At 33.1% G+C, this 17,599-nt stretch overlaps 1 non-coding gene across 1 annotated transcript; it reads left to right on the top strand.

Moving 5' to 3' along the window:
* The first annotated feature begins 3,849 nt into the window (after positions 1–3,849).
* LOC139874088 (small nucleolar RNA R71) lies at positions 3,850–3,956 on the top strand. Its single transcript, XR_011767792.1, has one exon. It is a non-coding gene; the product is annotated as a small nucleolar RNA R71 (small nucleolar RNA).
* Positions 3,957–17,599: the final 13,643 nt, after the last annotated feature.

Here is a 17,599-nt window from a genome sequence, read left to right as displayed (position 1 = left end):
TGAAAATTCATTCTAGCTTTTACCCTAGATAAGTTTTCCGGAATAACCTTTCACCGGCGTTTGCAAAATGTTTTTTGTGGTTTTGTGGGTTTCATATTTTAAAATTTTAGCTCAAAACTTATGGTCTGGCACAAGGTCCTGTCTTCGACCATGCTATGCAACCACCGTTCTTACGGATGACACCCGATTTGGTTCAGGTGACCTAATGAATTCTGATGAATTCTCAGGATTTTACGTTCAATGGTAATGAACGCATTGAAAATAGGTTTTCAGAAAACAAATCGGTTTTAATTTGATCAAAATATTTTCTCGTTCAAGTTCGAGTTTAGATATCATCGAATTCCATGAGTTTGTAATTCTCAATCTTTAAGGTCAATCTCAAGGATTGAGTAATATCAGGCTTAAAAGCTGATTTTTAATCTTTAAGGAGATTATCCTTTCTGGGGGTCTGATTCATTAGTCTTATCAAGCTAATTTGCATGGCGCCCTCCCTATTTTACGAGACAGATCCTATCATGGTTAGGATAAGTCTGACCACATGGCGACCCTGTTTGATGCTGAGGTCCGTGGATTTCCAGCTGATTTTCGAGAAAACTTTTCAAGGTTTTTCGTAGACTCTACAACTGGTCTGGACGACAACTTCCTGACCTAAATCAAGAAGCGCGTGTCTTTTTTGGAAGACTTTACTTCCTTTTAATGATGGAATTGATTCATCGTGTAGATCCATATTTCTTTCAAATATATTACAGTAAATCGGGTAAAACTGATTAGTTTAGTCCAAAGCAAAAGTACCTGCAATAATCTTGTACAAAAATATCTGAGATATGTTTTAAAGAACTTGGTAAATTCTTCTCACACTTAGCTTTTATTTATTCTTTTCTTTGCCTTTTTATTCTCCTTTATTCTATTTTAAATGAATTGTAGCGTTTTAGGTTGTTTCTCAATTTATGTCCTTTCCGAGGTAACAATAATTTCGGTATTATCACCTAGTTTTATCGTTCATAAATATGTATAAACATGATTTTGAATTCATTTAGTTGAAATTTTTTTTTTCAAATTTTCACAAAATTTGGCAATTAAACTAAGTGTAAACCCGAGAGAATTTATAACCCTTCCCCACACTTGAGATCATGCAATGCCCTCATTTGCATAAAATCAGACTATAATTATAAATTTATGAGGGTTATTAGTGTAGAAAAGTGATTAAAAATACCGAGTTTGCAAACATATTATTTTATATCACATTTGATATTTTGCGTCTTGTCGTCAAAATTAGTAGCTTTTGCTGAACTTTAATGTCAGTCTTTGAAAATGCGCTGTTTTACCCTGTTTTGTACATAAGATAAACTACCGATATATATATATATATATATATATATATATATATATATATATATATATATATATATATATATATATATATATATATATATATATATATATATATATATATATATTTATAATACCTTTATTTATTAAAACAATTTAAATGAATAATTAAAATTTGTCATTTTAAAACGAGTGTTTTAAAAGCAAAGATTTTCGGGTTTTTTTAATTTTTTTTTGGTATACTTTAGATCAATAAAATTAAAAATAATGATAACAAAATTTTTCACCCCGCCTCGGGTAAAGCAATTTCGGTTCCATGACCTAGTCTTTAACTTACGACGAATTTTAGAAATCATTTTTTTAAACTTAATGAAATAAAGTAAATTTTGTTTTTAAATTCACACAAAACTTAAATTTAAAAATGCATATTAATTTCATATAAAACCTACAAAAAAATTTCAGAATGGGGGAAGAAAACTAGTTCTTAGTGTCTGCTAGTGGAAGAGACCAATCGGATTCCATTCTCGGGACTACACAAGAACAGAACAACTAACTCTAGACAGCATTTTTTCTTAGAACATTTGAATCTCCCCACACTTAGGTAGCTGTGGTGTCGAAATTGTGATTAACTTCATTGTCAATTTCTTTTGGACCATAATCAACTTGCATATCTGTGACTTTTGCTTTAAGCCATTGGTCGGATTCTTGTGTAATATCCACAAATTCAATCAGTTTCGCTTTTTCTTTAGACGATAGATTGGATACTAACCGGTTACATAACTTAAAGTTCTCTTTGGTTCTAGCATCGCGAACCCGTTTAATAAGTTTCTTCTTCGAACTGTTAATAACGGAGTCATTTAATTTCGTATCAACAACGGGGTTCTTTGTTATCAAGTCATCATTAGGTTTTACTTCATCTTTCCCACACTTAGGCGTTTTATTATTGTTAAGCACTACCGTTGGAGTTGGTAAAACAATAAGGTTCTTACCAATCGTTTTTGTTGGTTCAACGGTTTTAGTTGGTGGAGATTTAGTCTTTCGACAAACAAAGGTGACCAATTTTTCACCATCACTAAGTGTCATTCTACCCTCTCGTACATCAAATAACGCCCCGGTGGACGCTAAGAATGGTCGACCTAAAATTAGAGGAATGTTTGAGTCCTCTTCTATGTCAATAACAATAAATTCGACTAGAAAGGTTAAATTACCCACTTGAATGGGTAGGTTGTCAGCAATTCCAACTGGGTGCCTAATGGTTTGATCAAAGAGTCGAACACTCATTTCCGTTGGACTTAACTCACCTACTCCTAATCTCTTATATAACGAAAGAGGCATAACACTCACACTCGCACCTAAATATGCTAGTGCATCATACATGACACAATCACTAAGTAGACAAGGAACAATAAATTCACCCAGATCACCCACCCTGGGTGGAGGTTTTGGTGAAACTGTCTTCACCAGTTTACTTCTATGGTTTTTGTTTCTTGCACTTTCTTATTCTTCTTCTTTTTTCCAGAGGCATCACAAACTTTATTACCTATTACTTGCTCATACTCAACTCCTTTTCTTGGAAACGGGATGGGTGGTCTGTATGGTGCCACCACTGGCTTTACATACTCGGGTAGTGGTGGTGGCGTACCTTCTTCATTGTTACTCACATCGAAAACCTTCCCATCTTCTTATGCTAGTTTTTCAGAATTCGTTGATACCATATTAACATTCTCATTTCGAGGATTTTCTTCAGTATCACTTGGTAGCTTTCCTTGTTCCCTCTTACTCATCAAGCTAGCAAGAGTACCTACGTGTTTTTCTAGATTCAAAATGGAAGCTTGTTGAGTTCTAAATCACTGATCAAACCTCTCATTCGTTTGGGTTTGAGTTGCAATAAATTGTGTTTGAGATTCAACTAGCTTTTGTACGATTTCTTCCAGATTTGACTTTTTCTCTTCGGTTTGTTGTGGTGGTTTATACAAGCTAGGTCTTTGTTGATTGAAAGTGTTGTTTTGAGTTGGTTGGTTATTCGGACCTTGTTGGTTATACGAGTTATTGTTTGGTCCATTTGGATTGTAAAGAATGTTTTGATTTCGATTAAAGTTTGGCCTTGGCGGTTGATAATTATTTCCCGGCCTTTGGTTCATGTAGGAAACATTCTCTCGTTGTTCCATGGTTTGTTCAATGTGACAATCTTTCGTTAAGTGTGGTCTACCGCATTGCTCACAACTGATTCGTATTGTGTGAATATCTTTAGTCATCTTTTCCATTTGTCTCTCAAAAGCATCTATTTTTGCGAAAACGGAATCAAAGTCATGGCTAGAATCGGCTCTAGCCGCTTTAGATGAACGAAAGATATCTTTTTCCTGGTGCCACTCATGTGAGTGGGAGGCAGTGTTATCAATAATCTTGTGAGCTTCGGTAGCAGTTTTCTTCATAATGGAACCACCAGCTGCTGTGTCGATGTCTTTTCGTGTAGCAACGTCGCAACCTTGGAAGAATATTTGTACTATTTGATAAGTATCTAAACCATGCTGAGGACATCCTCTCAATAACTTTCTGAATCTTGTCCACGCCTCATATATAGTTTCATTTGACTTTTGCGTGAACGTAACAATTTCTCCTTGAAGTCTCACGGCTTTAGATGCCGGAAAGAATCTTTTAAGAAATTTTTCAACTAAAACATCCCATGTATCAATCGCCCCTTCAGGTAACGATTCTAACCAATCTTTGGCTTCTCCCTTTAAAGTCCAGGGAAACAACATGAGATAGATCTGTTCATCCTCAACTTCTCTGATTTTGAATAGAGTACAGATCCTATTAATGGTACGAAGATGTTCGTTTGGATCTTCTTTTGGCGTACCACTATATTGGCATTGATTAGTTACCATGTGTAGGATTTGTCCTTTGATTTCATAATCTGGCGCATTAATGTCTGGCTTAATAATGGCGTGTCCTTGGCCCGTGCGTGTGGCTCTCATTCGGTCTTCCATACTTAGAGGTTCCGTTACTTCCATAATTGAGTTTGTTGAATCTGAATCACTAGAGGATTCTGATTTAATGGTTTCTTCGTCGACAATCTCTGGTTGAATGATTTGGGGTTCAGGAGGAATGATTAGTGGTTCAGGATCTCTGAATTGTCCTTGAATATCCTCAGGGTTCTCAATTGTGAGGTCGGGTTCAAAGAATGGATTATCGAAAATTTGAATTGGAGTACTTGGTCGACTTGATAACGATTCTAAAGAAAAATCAACGGCGACAATATTGGCTAGATGTCTTGATCGAGTTACAGGTGGTGAACGTATGAAAGGTGGTGAACGTTTTGCTTGGTGCATTCACTGAATATCCTATTAGTTATAAAAATAAAAATTATATAAGTTATCAAATTAATAGACTTTTCTGATTTTGCCCACGTTTCGAATAGCCAATAGATGCAGCAGGTAGCCAGGACCCTTTAAATCAGAAGCCCACAACTCGCCACTAACAAATCCAACTATTACTACGAATCGGAAAATTTTGGATGTCTATCAATTTAACCGCTTAAAATAATTTTTCGTCGAAATTTTGAAGATAAAATCTATGTCCTAAAAACTAGAGCGTCGAGAAATAAGAGGAAGAAAAAGAGTGCGTCGAAAAATAAAAGGTCGAAAAATAATAATAAGAAAGTAGAGCGTCGAAACTTAAAAGTCTAAGAATTAAATCTAAAAAGTTGCGCCTAAAGGTATTAAAACTTGAAAGGAAATCTATATCCAAAATGGCAATAACTTAATTAGGCACTAAAATTTATTAAAACTAAAGCGATAAGCGATGTCGTAAATTTCTAAGGCGCCTAAATCTTAATCTAAAGAAAAAGCACTTAAGGGATTTTACGGCAAAGCCTAAAAACTAGAAATACTGAAAGAACTATGGCAAAATACTAACTTAAAACTAAATACGAACGACAATAAAAATTACGAATTAAACGATAAAAAATACAATTTATAAAAAGAAACTAAAAATGGCAAAATTACAATTTTAATAAAAATATTATTTTTATATTATTATTATATATTATATAAAATTATTAATCTATAATAATAACACTTAAAATTACAAATTAATATAACTAGATATAAAAATATATTATTAAATAAAACCCTAATTAAGTTTAAGTAATAATAATAAATTAATTAACCCTAATTGTGTAATTATTAAGTACAATGTTGCAGCTGTCAGAGCAGCTCCGCGAGTGCGGATACTTACTGCCCAAAAATCTCCGCGAGTGCGGAGAATGCAGGTTCAAATTGAGTGCAGACTCAAAAATCACAGGTTCAGTTTCTGTGTTTTTTTTTTTACAAAATTTAAAATATAAGTGATATTTAAAATTATATTTTTAAGAACTGAAAAAAAAATACTTTTATACTTTATATAAATTATATAAAATATATTTTATTTTTATTTAAACACTTAAATAGATATATATACTTTTTTTATATATATTTTTGTATTTTTTTTCAAACTTATATATAATTATATTTTTACAAATATGGATTAAAAATATAGTGTTTCGCCGATTCCCCGGCAGCGGCGCCAAAAACTTGATGTGCGAGCGGAGGTGTACGAAATACTATTATTTTTATTACGAAATACGATACAATTTACACAAGTTTTATTTATTTATATAGATGGGATATACTTAAACCTTGCTACAACACTATCGACAGTGTACCTAATCGTAGAATAGTGTAGTTTTTAATAAGTCCGGTTCGTTCCACAGGGAGACGGCTTATTGCGTACACTATATTTTTAAACAATTATATTTGTACAAATATATATATATATATATATATATATATATATATATATATATATATATATATATATATATATATATATATATATATATATATATATATATATATATATATTAGTAATATAGTAGTATTATTATTATTATAAAAGGGGTTTTACCGTTTAATGACCGGTTTGTCGATCTTAAATAAAGCGTAAAGATAAATGACGTTAATATAAATGACAGAATTTAAATTGCGATAAAGTAAATTGCAGTAATTAAAATGACAGTAAATAAAGGTACGATGAAATATGAAATAAAAGTATTATGCTTATTTAAACTTCCGTAATCATGATGTTTGACGTTTTGATTTTAACTAATTGTTACCCAGGTTAATTGTCCTTTATCCTGGTTTATTTGATACCTATCTGGTTTTTGTCCATAATAGTCCATCGGTCATAATTATAAAATGCTTGTCAAATTAACCTTATTCCCAAAGTCAAATATTCCAACTAATTAGGGATTCGAACTGTAACAAGGTTTTAATACTTTGTTAATAATTACACCAGGTTATCGACTGCGTGTAATCCAAGGTTTTAATACTTTGTTAACAATTACACCAATTACACTTGTATGTAATCCACCCTGTTTTAATAAGATATGAACATTAATTTACCCACTTGATCAGTTTGAATAATCAATTACCCAACCCGAATAATTGATTAAATGATCGTAAAAGATGTCGTATAAACGTCACTAAATAGAACATGCATAATCATTTAATAATTATTAGATTAACTAATTTGAAGATAGGTTCGATAGATTCTAATGAGTTGTCATTCGATTAGACAATACCCCCCATATATTAATAATTCATAGTCCAATGTCCACAAGTGTCGGTCTTTTGTCCAAACCCGAATTATGGTACAAAATCCAATAACCCCGTCTTAAATATTTAGTCCAACATCACGATTACTTCGGCTTAAATAAGCATAATAATAACTTAGTTACGAGACATTAATTTAAAAAGGAAGAACATAGCTTACAGTGGTTATTAATCGCGTAGCGTTACACGAACAGAACTCCGACTTTAAAACCCGTAAACATTTCTTACAATAACCCAACTAAACCATAATTTATTATTAATCTTAAATTAAAATTATAATTATAATATAAATATATTACATATAGAGATTGAGAGATTGGAAAAAGGTGTAAATATTTTGTCGAATTGCATCGCCTTTTATAGTGGGATTTGGGTCCTGGTGTGCTCCGCGAGTGCGGAGGTTTTGTGCTTCACAGCTCCGCAAGTGCGGAGCTTCTAATTCCAGCTCATTTACTTTTGGGATCTTCGGTCCAGCGGTACCGCAGTTACACTTGTGTACTCGCAGAGCTAAAGGTCTCTGGTTCGAACCTCATCACCCGCTCTAGGAATTTGAAACGACCCGTCCATATTACTATAAACGCAGTACGTTATTCATTGGTCCCATAGCGAGGTATTTGACCTCTATGTAATACATTTTAGAAAATATTGCATTCGTTTCATAAAAAGCACACCATTATTATACATAATACGAGTTTCAATCATATGGGCGATTATTTACAAAATAATCCTCATGATACATCGATTTTCAAATATTACAAAGGTGACATAACAGTCGAATATAATATATGACCAAAGTTTTATTGAATGCAACCCTCTTTTAAACAAAAGCATGAGACTCCATGCAAAGCTTGCTCAGATAATGCGACAGCGGAAGACTTTCTTAAGGACCTGAGAATAAACATGCTTAAACAGTCAACACAAAGGTTGGTGAGATATATAGGTTTAAAGCTAGCATCGATATAAATATAGACCACAAGATTTCATAGTTACAAATATTTCAATAAAGATATTCTATAAGTTGTTGAGCGCTTCGGTAACCATACTTAACCATTAATGTAGCATATTCCCTTTATTATGAAATCTCCCTACACTGTACCAAGTGTAGTAAAAACGAAGTACTATGTAACCGTTTACGATACTGGAGTGACTAGCCCGGTTGGGGTTGTCAAACCCGATAGATCTATCAATAGGATTCGCGCTTACATGTTCTTACAACATGTAAATATTAGTTACCAAGCTATTAGGGAAGATATGCAAGGTGGTACAACTCAACGTAGAATATATTTTAAGTACTTGTGTCCATGGCGTAAAACATAAAATGCATGTATTCTCATCCCAAAATATTTGTAGAGTTTAAAAATGGGACTATATACTCACGGTAGTAAAAGTATATTAATAATAAGTTTTCAACTTATTAAAAATATAGCCGTCGTCCTAATGATAACATGTTATACTAATGATAACATGTATTTTGTTATAATATTTTGTTAACCAAGATTATAATATTTTGTTATACTAATGATAACATGTACATATATATATAGGATATAGGAAAAGTTAACAAGGATATGGTTAATATAGTTTTTATAATATAAATTTCGTCCATACAACGTTAATTTTAGCAGATTTTGTTTTGCTCGCCAAATATTCATTACAACTCCGTTTAAAGTGAATCAAATTGCTATGGACTCCTTAAGAAGTAAATCTTACAAAACCAATTCGAAAAGTTCATCCCAAGTAGTAATTTTTAGAGCTTTACCCTCTTTTTGTGTTGGTGGACAGATTTGGAAAAATCCCGGCATCCACCCAATATATGATTTTTGATAAAATACTTCCACATTGTCTAAAATCATGAAAAAAATACTGGAAGTCTTATTTACATATATTAACATATTTCCAAAGTCTTAGCCTTGAACTCAAAGTCTAAGATAGGTTTTTACCGAATGGAGATTAAAGGATATATGTTAAGTTTCAAGGTGTTCTTCATATGTACAAGTTATAAGTTCTTATATTAACTTAATATAACATCATAATACATATAAATAAGTGTTATTAGAGTTAATTTAGAAAGATTAAATTAGTTTTTCAAACAAGTTTAGAATCAACTAAACCATATTCTAGTTTATAAACTCTTATATAGATAGCTATAAACATATGAATTGAACAAGAGTTGAAGTAGAGTTTTTACCTCAAGTTTAGAATGTAAAGTTGCTGGAAAGAAGTAGTAGAACAAAACTTGAGAGAGTTCTTGCAAGTGTGTGTAAAAATGAGTTAAAAATTATGCTTATTTATAGGCTTGAAAATTTGGTTTTTAGTGAAAATATCTAAGATAAGTTAAAATGTATTAAGTCATGGATGAAATATTAATTTGATTAGGTCATGGATAACATATTACACAAATAATTGCAGATTTCTATTGGTATATACCAATAGTAAATACTTCTAGAAGCTGTGTATAATACGGGTAAAAAATACCGTATGAATGCGAGTAGAATTCTTGATGAAATTGAACGGAAATATGAGTATAGCTATCCTTTATATGTATTGGTATATTATAAAGTGTATTCAATACTTATAAGGATGTATTTACACTCGTAATACATTGTATGTAAATACATTGTATGTAAATACATTTTAATTTAAGTTAATTACGTCGTTTAAATAGTAACATATATATTGTTCAAAAACACTTTAAATTAGTAGTATGAAAATATATATATAATATTTTGTTAATATACTTAATAAGATATTTAATTATCATATTTTCAAGTTAAATATATGTATATATACACATATATATAATTAATACAAGTTATGACGTTCGTGAATCGTAGGAATAAAAGGGTGGTCAACTGCTTATATAAAATTCTTTTCGGAGGTTCAAGACATTAAAATTCATTGATTATCATGTCAAAATTATTAAATCATATAAATAGTATAATCAAGTAGTCGGAAAAATCCGGGTCATCACAGTACCTACCCGTTAAAGAAATTTCGTCCTGAAATTTGAAGTAGTACCTATTTAATGGGCGGTGTTTGTAAACAGATGTGGATACTTCTGTTTCATCTGGTCCTCTCTTTCCCAAGTGAAATCGGGACCTCTTCGAGCATTCCAACGAACCCTAACTATAGGTATGTTGCTTTGCTTGAGCTGTTTGACTTCACGGTCCATGATTTCGACAGGCTCTTCTATAAAGTGCAGTTTCTCGTCGATTTGGATTTCTTCAAGAGGAACAGTGAGGTCTTCTTTTGCAAGGCATTTCCTTAGGTTCGAGACGTGAAAGGTATTGTGTACTCCAGCAAGTTGCTGTGGTAGCTTAATTCGATAAGCCACCGGTCCAATACGTTCGATGATCTTGAATGATCCTACGTATCTTAAGTTCAATTTACCCCTCTTACCAAAGCGTATCACACCTTTCCAAGGTGACACTTTTAACATAACCATGTCATCAACCTAAAATTCTAACGGCTTCCTTCGAACATCAGCATAGCTCTTTTGATGACTTTGGGCGGTCTTCAATCTCTCCTTGATTTGCACAATCTTATCAGTAGTCTACTGTATGATCTCGGGACCAGTCAGTTATCTGTCACCTACTTCGCTCCAACAGATAGGGGATCTACACTTTCTTCCATAAAGTGCTTCGAATGGTGCAGCATTAATACTCGTATGATAACTGTTGTTATACGAGAATTCTGCCAATGGTAAATATTTATCCCATCCGTTTCCGAAATCGATCACACATGCTCTAAGCATGTCTTCAAGAGTCTGAATGGTCCTTTCACTTTGCCCATCGGTCTGAGGATGATATGCAGTGCTCATATCCAGACGAGTCCCTAGAGCTTCATGTAGTGATTGCCAAAACCTTGACGTAAACCGACTGTCATGATCGGATATAATGGAGATAGGTACTCCATGTCTTGAAACAACTTCCTTCATGTATAATCGTACTAATTTCTCCATCTTATCTATTTCCTTCATAGGTAGGAAATGTGCAGATTTGGTGAGACGATCGACAATTACCCAAATGGTGTCGTAACCCCATGCAGTCTTTGGTAGCTTCGTGATGAAATCTATAGTAATACATTCCCATTTCCATTCCAGGATTTCTGGTTGTTGAAGCAGACTTGACGGTTTCTGATGTTCCGCCTTGACTTTGGAGCAAGTCAAACATTCTCCGATGTACGTTGCAATATCAGCTTTCAAATTTGGCCACCAAAAGTGTGCTTTAAGATCTTGATACATCTTTCCAGCTCCGGGATGTATCGAGTATCTCGTCTTATGTGCCTCATCCAAAACCAATTTTCTTAACCCTTTAAACTTCGGTACCCAAATTCGTCCAGCGAAGTATCGGGTTCTGTCCTCCCGTGTAACAAGCTGTTTATCTAACCCTTTAAGCATCTCATTTCTAAAGTTTTCTTCAGAAAGAGCTCCTTGTTGAGCCTCCTTAATTTGGGTAGTGAGGTTCGTACGAATCTTCATATTCATTGCTCGTACTCGAATCAGTTCTCTTTCCTTCCTGCTTAAAGCATCTGCTACTACATTTGCTTTCCCGGGATGATATCGAATTTCACAATCATAGTCGTTTATCAGCTCGACCCACCTACGTTGCCTCATGTTCAGTTGTTTTTGGTTGAAGATATGTTGAAGGCTTTTATGATCGGTATACACAGTACATTTAACCCCGTACAAGTAGTATCTCCAAATCTTTAATGCAAACACCACTGCTCCCAATTCTAGATCATGAGTAGTATAATTTTGTTCATGAATCTTCAGTTGTCGCGATGCATATGCAATAACCTTCTTTCGTTGCATGAGGACACAACCAAAACCTTGTCGCGAAGCGTCACAATAAATTACAAAATCATTGTTCCCTTCAGGTAACGATAGAATAGGTGATGTAGTCAACTTCTTCTTCAATAATTGAAATGCGGCTTCCTGCTCAGAAGTCCATTCATACTTCTTCCCTTTGTGTGTTAATGCTGTTAATGGTTTGGCTATCCGGGAAAAATCTTGAATAAACCTTCTGTAATAGCCAGCAAGACCCAAAAATTGGCGTATTTGTGTTGGAGTCTTTGGGGTCTCCCACTTTTTAATGGCTTCAATCTTGGCTGGATCAACCCGAATTCCTTCACTGCTTACAATGTGACCAAGGAACTGTACTTCCTTCAGCCAAAAGGCGCACTTGGAAAACTTTGCGTATAACTGTTCTTTCTTTAACAGTTCCAGCACCAACCTTAAATGTTGTTCATGTTCTGCTTCATTCTTAGAATAAATAAGAATGTCATCAATAAAGATAATAACAAACTTATCCAAATACGAACTGCATACCCGATTCATGAGGTCCATGAATACAGCTGGTGCTTTTGTCAGCCCGAACGGCATGACTAAAAATTCATAATGACCGTAGCGTGTTCAAAATGCGGTTTTCAGAATATCTTCTTCTTTGACACGCAACTGATGATAACCCGATCTTAGATCAATTTTAGAGTAAACACGTGATCCTTGTAGCTGATCAAACAAGTCATCAATTCTCGGTAATGGGTACCGATTCTTGATAGTTAACTTGTTTAATTTGCGATAATCTATACACATTCGAAAGGATCCATCTTTCTTCTTGACGAATAAAATCGGAGTTCCCCACGGTGAAGTGCTCGGTCGAATGAATCCACGGTCCAGTAATTCTTGTAACTGGCTTTGTAACTCTTTCATCTCAGACGGTGCAAGTCTGTATGGAGCACGAGCCACTGGTGAAGCTCCTGGTACTAGATCTATTTGAAATTCTACAGATCTAAATGGAGGTAATCCTGGCAACTCTTTCGGAAAGACTTCAGGAAAATCTCTTGCCACAGGCACGTCATTGATGCTCTTCTCTTTTTCTTTCGCTTCGACTTTATTAACATGTGCTAGGATAGCATAGCTGTGACGACCCGGAAATTTCCAACCAAATTTAAACTTAACCTTTATATGTTTCCGACACGATAAGCAGAATTTGTAATGTAGAACCTCAAAAAGTTAGGAACTACATTCATGTAATCAATTACCCTTTGACCGTGTTCGACGATTCACGAACAATTATGAGTATATAGATATGTATATATAATATATAATATTAACTGAAAACATTAACAAAGTATTAGATATATGATACTTTACATGAACGTATTTGTTTCGATATATTTATCGACAAAATTAAGAGATAATATCAAATGATTGAATTATCAGATACATTATGGTATGATTACGGCCTATGTTATGAGGTCCACTGTGATTTAAGAAATCTATTCTTTTTGACAACATTCGGAAAATGGTAAAGTGATTTATAAATAAGAACAGATGTGTCAATTAACAGGAACTAGACAAGGGTTAGTGGAAATTCCTGTTTAATTTCCAAGGCATGTTTTATAATATTTTTCTCGTGACCTTGATAAGATAACTATGTTAACTTTCATTTTATTTAATATGAAAATAAGAACGTGGAGTGTAAATAACTTAGATGTTGGATATCGACAAGTTAAGTAACTCGACATTTTTCATTAAGATGATTTCATACGTTTATTTAACCTTTGGACTTTATCCCATGCTTCACCAATAGACTGTAATTTAAAAACTTGAAACCTATTATGAATATATATAATTCTACTTTTCTAAAATGTTTTATGATATAACGATTTCCATTATTTTAAATTTTTAACAAAATGATTCTTAAATATATTTAGTTTTGGAAAACAAAATTATCATATTTATTTGATTTAGTTTCAAAAGTACAAAAAACGTTTTCAGTTTAAAAAGAACTTTATTATTAAAGTGTATATATCTTTTATAAATATCGAGAACCACTTTTGACAACTCATTACTTAACCAGTATGATAAAGTTAACGATATTTATATTTTATTTTATTAAATATATATAACGATTTAAATTAATATTATATATATTTATACGCGTATTATACGTATATAGTTTTATACTTTTACTATACTTTAACTATACCTTTACTTTACTTTTACTTTTACTTTACTTTAACTTTAATAATTCACTTTAATAATTCATACTTTAATAATTCACTTTAATAATTCATACTTTAATAATTCACTTTAATAATTCAAAAATCTATTATAAATAGAATTCAATAGGTTTCATTATTTCATAGAAACTTGAAAATATATTTCTCTAAACTCTCTCAATTGATTTATATATATATATATATATATATATATATATATATATATATATATATATATATATATATATATATATATATATATATATATATTTGCTCTGTATTATTTCAAGATATTATTAGTATACATAAAATATTACGACGGAGTACTGTCCGAGTGATTTCAAAATAGTTTTTTTTGAATGAGTCGAAGCTAAGGAAATTATGGGTTATAGCTATGGAGGTGATGGGTATGGTTCATGGGTATGCTCGTGAGGTCAATCTAGTGTTTATCATCTCCGTTGCGTCTACGTACTTTCCTGCAATATTGAATCTCAATATTGATACGTTCGTGAATCCGAGGCCAACCTTGCACTTGTTAAATGACGTTATATGTATTTTTACTACGAAATACAGTATTGTGAGTTTCATTTGCTCCCTTTTATATATATTTTTGGGACTGAGAATACATGCGCTGTTTTTATAAATGTTTTACGAAATAGGCACAAGTACTACAACTAAATCTACGTGGGTTTAAATCAGAAATATACCCTTAGCTTGGTAACATTAAACTACTTGTCTATGTACGGTAGGCGCGAATCCTAAAGATAGATCTATTGGGCCTGACAAACCCCATCCTGACTATGGGATGCTTTAGTACTTCGAGGTTATTTTAAACACACCTGATCTGGTGTACTTCAGAGGGTAAAACATGAACGTTAAGGTTTGTTACCGGGTGCCTACAACTTATAGAATACTTTTATACACTTGCGAGTGTACATATATTTATAAACGGAAATCTTGTGGTCTATTAATATATTGAAATGATTGTTATGATAAACCTATGAACTCACCAACCTTTTGGTTGACACTTTAAAGCATGTTTATTCTCAGGTATTAAAGAAATCTTCCGCTGTGCATTAGCTCATTTTAAGGATATTACTTGGAGTCATTCATGGCATATTTTGAAAGACGTTGCATTCGAGTTATTGAGTTCATCAAGATTATTATTAAGCCAATTATAGTTGGATGTATTATGAAATGGTGTGCATGCCGTCAACTTTCATTGTAAAGAAAGTTTATCTTTTAAAAACGAATGCAATGTTTGTAAAATATATTATATAGAGGTCAAATACCTCGCGATGTAATCAACTATTGTGAATCGTTTATAATGTATATGAACGGGTCCTTTCAGTTGGTATCAGAGCGGTGGTCTTAGTGAACCAGGTCTTGCATTAGTGTGTCTAACTGATAGTTGTTAAGATACATTAGTGAGTCTGGACTTCGACCGTGTCTGCATGTCAAAAGTTTTGTTTATCATTTTTAGTCGAAAATCATCTACTTACCATCCTTAGGAAATTATCTGCTTATCATTCTTAATCTAGACACGTCTTGCTGCATTGATTGCATGAATAGTGTATAGACAAAATTCATATCTTAGCGTATCTGCTAAATCATATCTTATCGTATCTATTACCGTAAACTTTGCCTGACATATTCCGTAAATTCCTCCGTAATCTATGAAATCTTTTTATCTATATATATAGATATTCTATGTAGTTAGAATACCACCCGATAGCCGGAAAATCATTTCGTATCGAAAAATCCTTTATCAAATCGTACGAAATGGAATTCGTCATCAGTTCAAGTTCCTCGGATTCCGAAATGGAATCCCACTCAAGCTCCGAAAGCAGTGTGACTGGAATGGATCAACCAATCAGCCATCATCTATTCTGGATGAATTGGGGATGGGTTCGTAGCCTCCTTAATCATTGGAGACAAGAAGAAGGCGATCCTTTCCATCCACCACATTGCCCTCTTGGCAATGAACCTGAAGCACTTACCGGCGAACATGTCCGAAACACCATTTTCTCTCTCATTTCCAGAGTATCTCGTCATGATTATATACTACACCAAATTCTAGATCTTATTTATCCGCTCGTTCGAACCGACAATCACCTCGGTGTAATAGAAGAAGTCAACGAGCTTCGCGCTCGGGTAGTGGCTTTGGAGAATATGGTGCAAAGGTTACAAACACCAGCAGCAGCACCAGCAACATAACCAGTACCACCATCAACAACATCAACAGTACCATTACCACCACCAACAACAACCGCATCGCAAACCTCCACTTCACAATCTGTCCCATGAACATCGACGTCATACGCCCTGTAGATACTAAGGAATACCATAACGATGAAGTATTGATTCATAACTTCATTGGGAAAACATTCTACGACGATTATGTAATTTCTAAAGTTTAGAAATTATCTATCCTAGCCTTAACCATAAATCAAGTGAGTTTAATTTAATATTAACTCATTAAATCTATATTACATCTGAAGAAATATACACATATATTTCCATAAAGACTGTAATAAAATTCTTTTGTACAAAATATTAATTGTGACATTTTTTTTTAACGGGTAGGTAATACCCGAGAGATATATAAATTCACAATTAATATGTTACATTCTTCGAATCTGATTCAGCAAATCATCCATTATACTCCCTACTTTCACAACAATATACATTCTTTTATAGAAATCAAAACAACCATACTCATTCAAAAATCTAATTACATATTCCGATTTTGAAATCGCCGAATTCAATTCAAGTTATAACCGGTATCATCACTCTTAGATTCTTACATCTTTCAAAGCTATACTTTAACTTCAAAACTGTGTTAGAACATCGTATGTATATTAACGATTATAATCTGTGTTCAAGCCCTTCGAAATACCTGAAGACACTTCAAAAAAATGAACAATCGAGATGATGATCCAACCACATGTTATCCACAGTTACGTACCTGAAAAACTCTTGAAACCAAAGTCATAATTTAACATGTATCCATGTCAGACCTTTTGGCATTTACTAGATAAAATAACTTTTCAATCCCTTCTAAAAATAGACGGTTTTGTCACAGCTCCAGCAAACCAACTTCAATTGTTCATTCGAATAAGCCTTATTATAATGATTACCCCTTCATCATTATTACCGGGGAACCTTTCATATCTCGCCACATTAGCAGTAAACTTATTAACAACTTCATTGATCTTTGACTTTCCAAAAAATCGTTATATTTATCAAAACCCCGTCATTTACTCATCTGCAACTTGTAACGAGAATTGCCATACGAATCATCGGAAATTAGCAATCAGTATTTTGAAATCTCGCAGCATGTCTACGCCAACAATTATATGTGTATATCTTCTGGACTTATATACTTTGAATGTGAAGTTTCTGAAAAACACCCTAAACTGCGAACTAGTTCTCGAAATACTGATGAAGCAGTAAAAACTATAAACGACCTTAATAGTAAAAAGTTTGATAATAAAGAGTAGTGTGTTGGCAAAGCTCAGAAAAAGAGAAGATTTGGTACTGAAAAATACGGATTGAGCAAACCATGAAGAAGGATGTGGATAAATCACAAGGACGAAATCTACCTTCAAAGA

This window comes from Rutidosis leptorrhynchoides, chromosome 10 (assembly GCF_046630445.1).
Source record: "Rutidosis leptorrhynchoides isolate AG116_Rl617_1_P2 chromosome 10, CSIRO_AGI_Rlap_v1, whole genome shotgun sequence".
Lineage (NCBI taxonomy): Eukaryota > Viridiplantae > Streptophyta > Magnoliopsida > Asterales > Asteraceae > Rutidosis > Rutidosis leptorrhynchoides.
The sequence above is the reverse complement of the archived record's forward strand: the minus strand, read 5'-3'. Positions and strand labels throughout refer to the sequence as shown.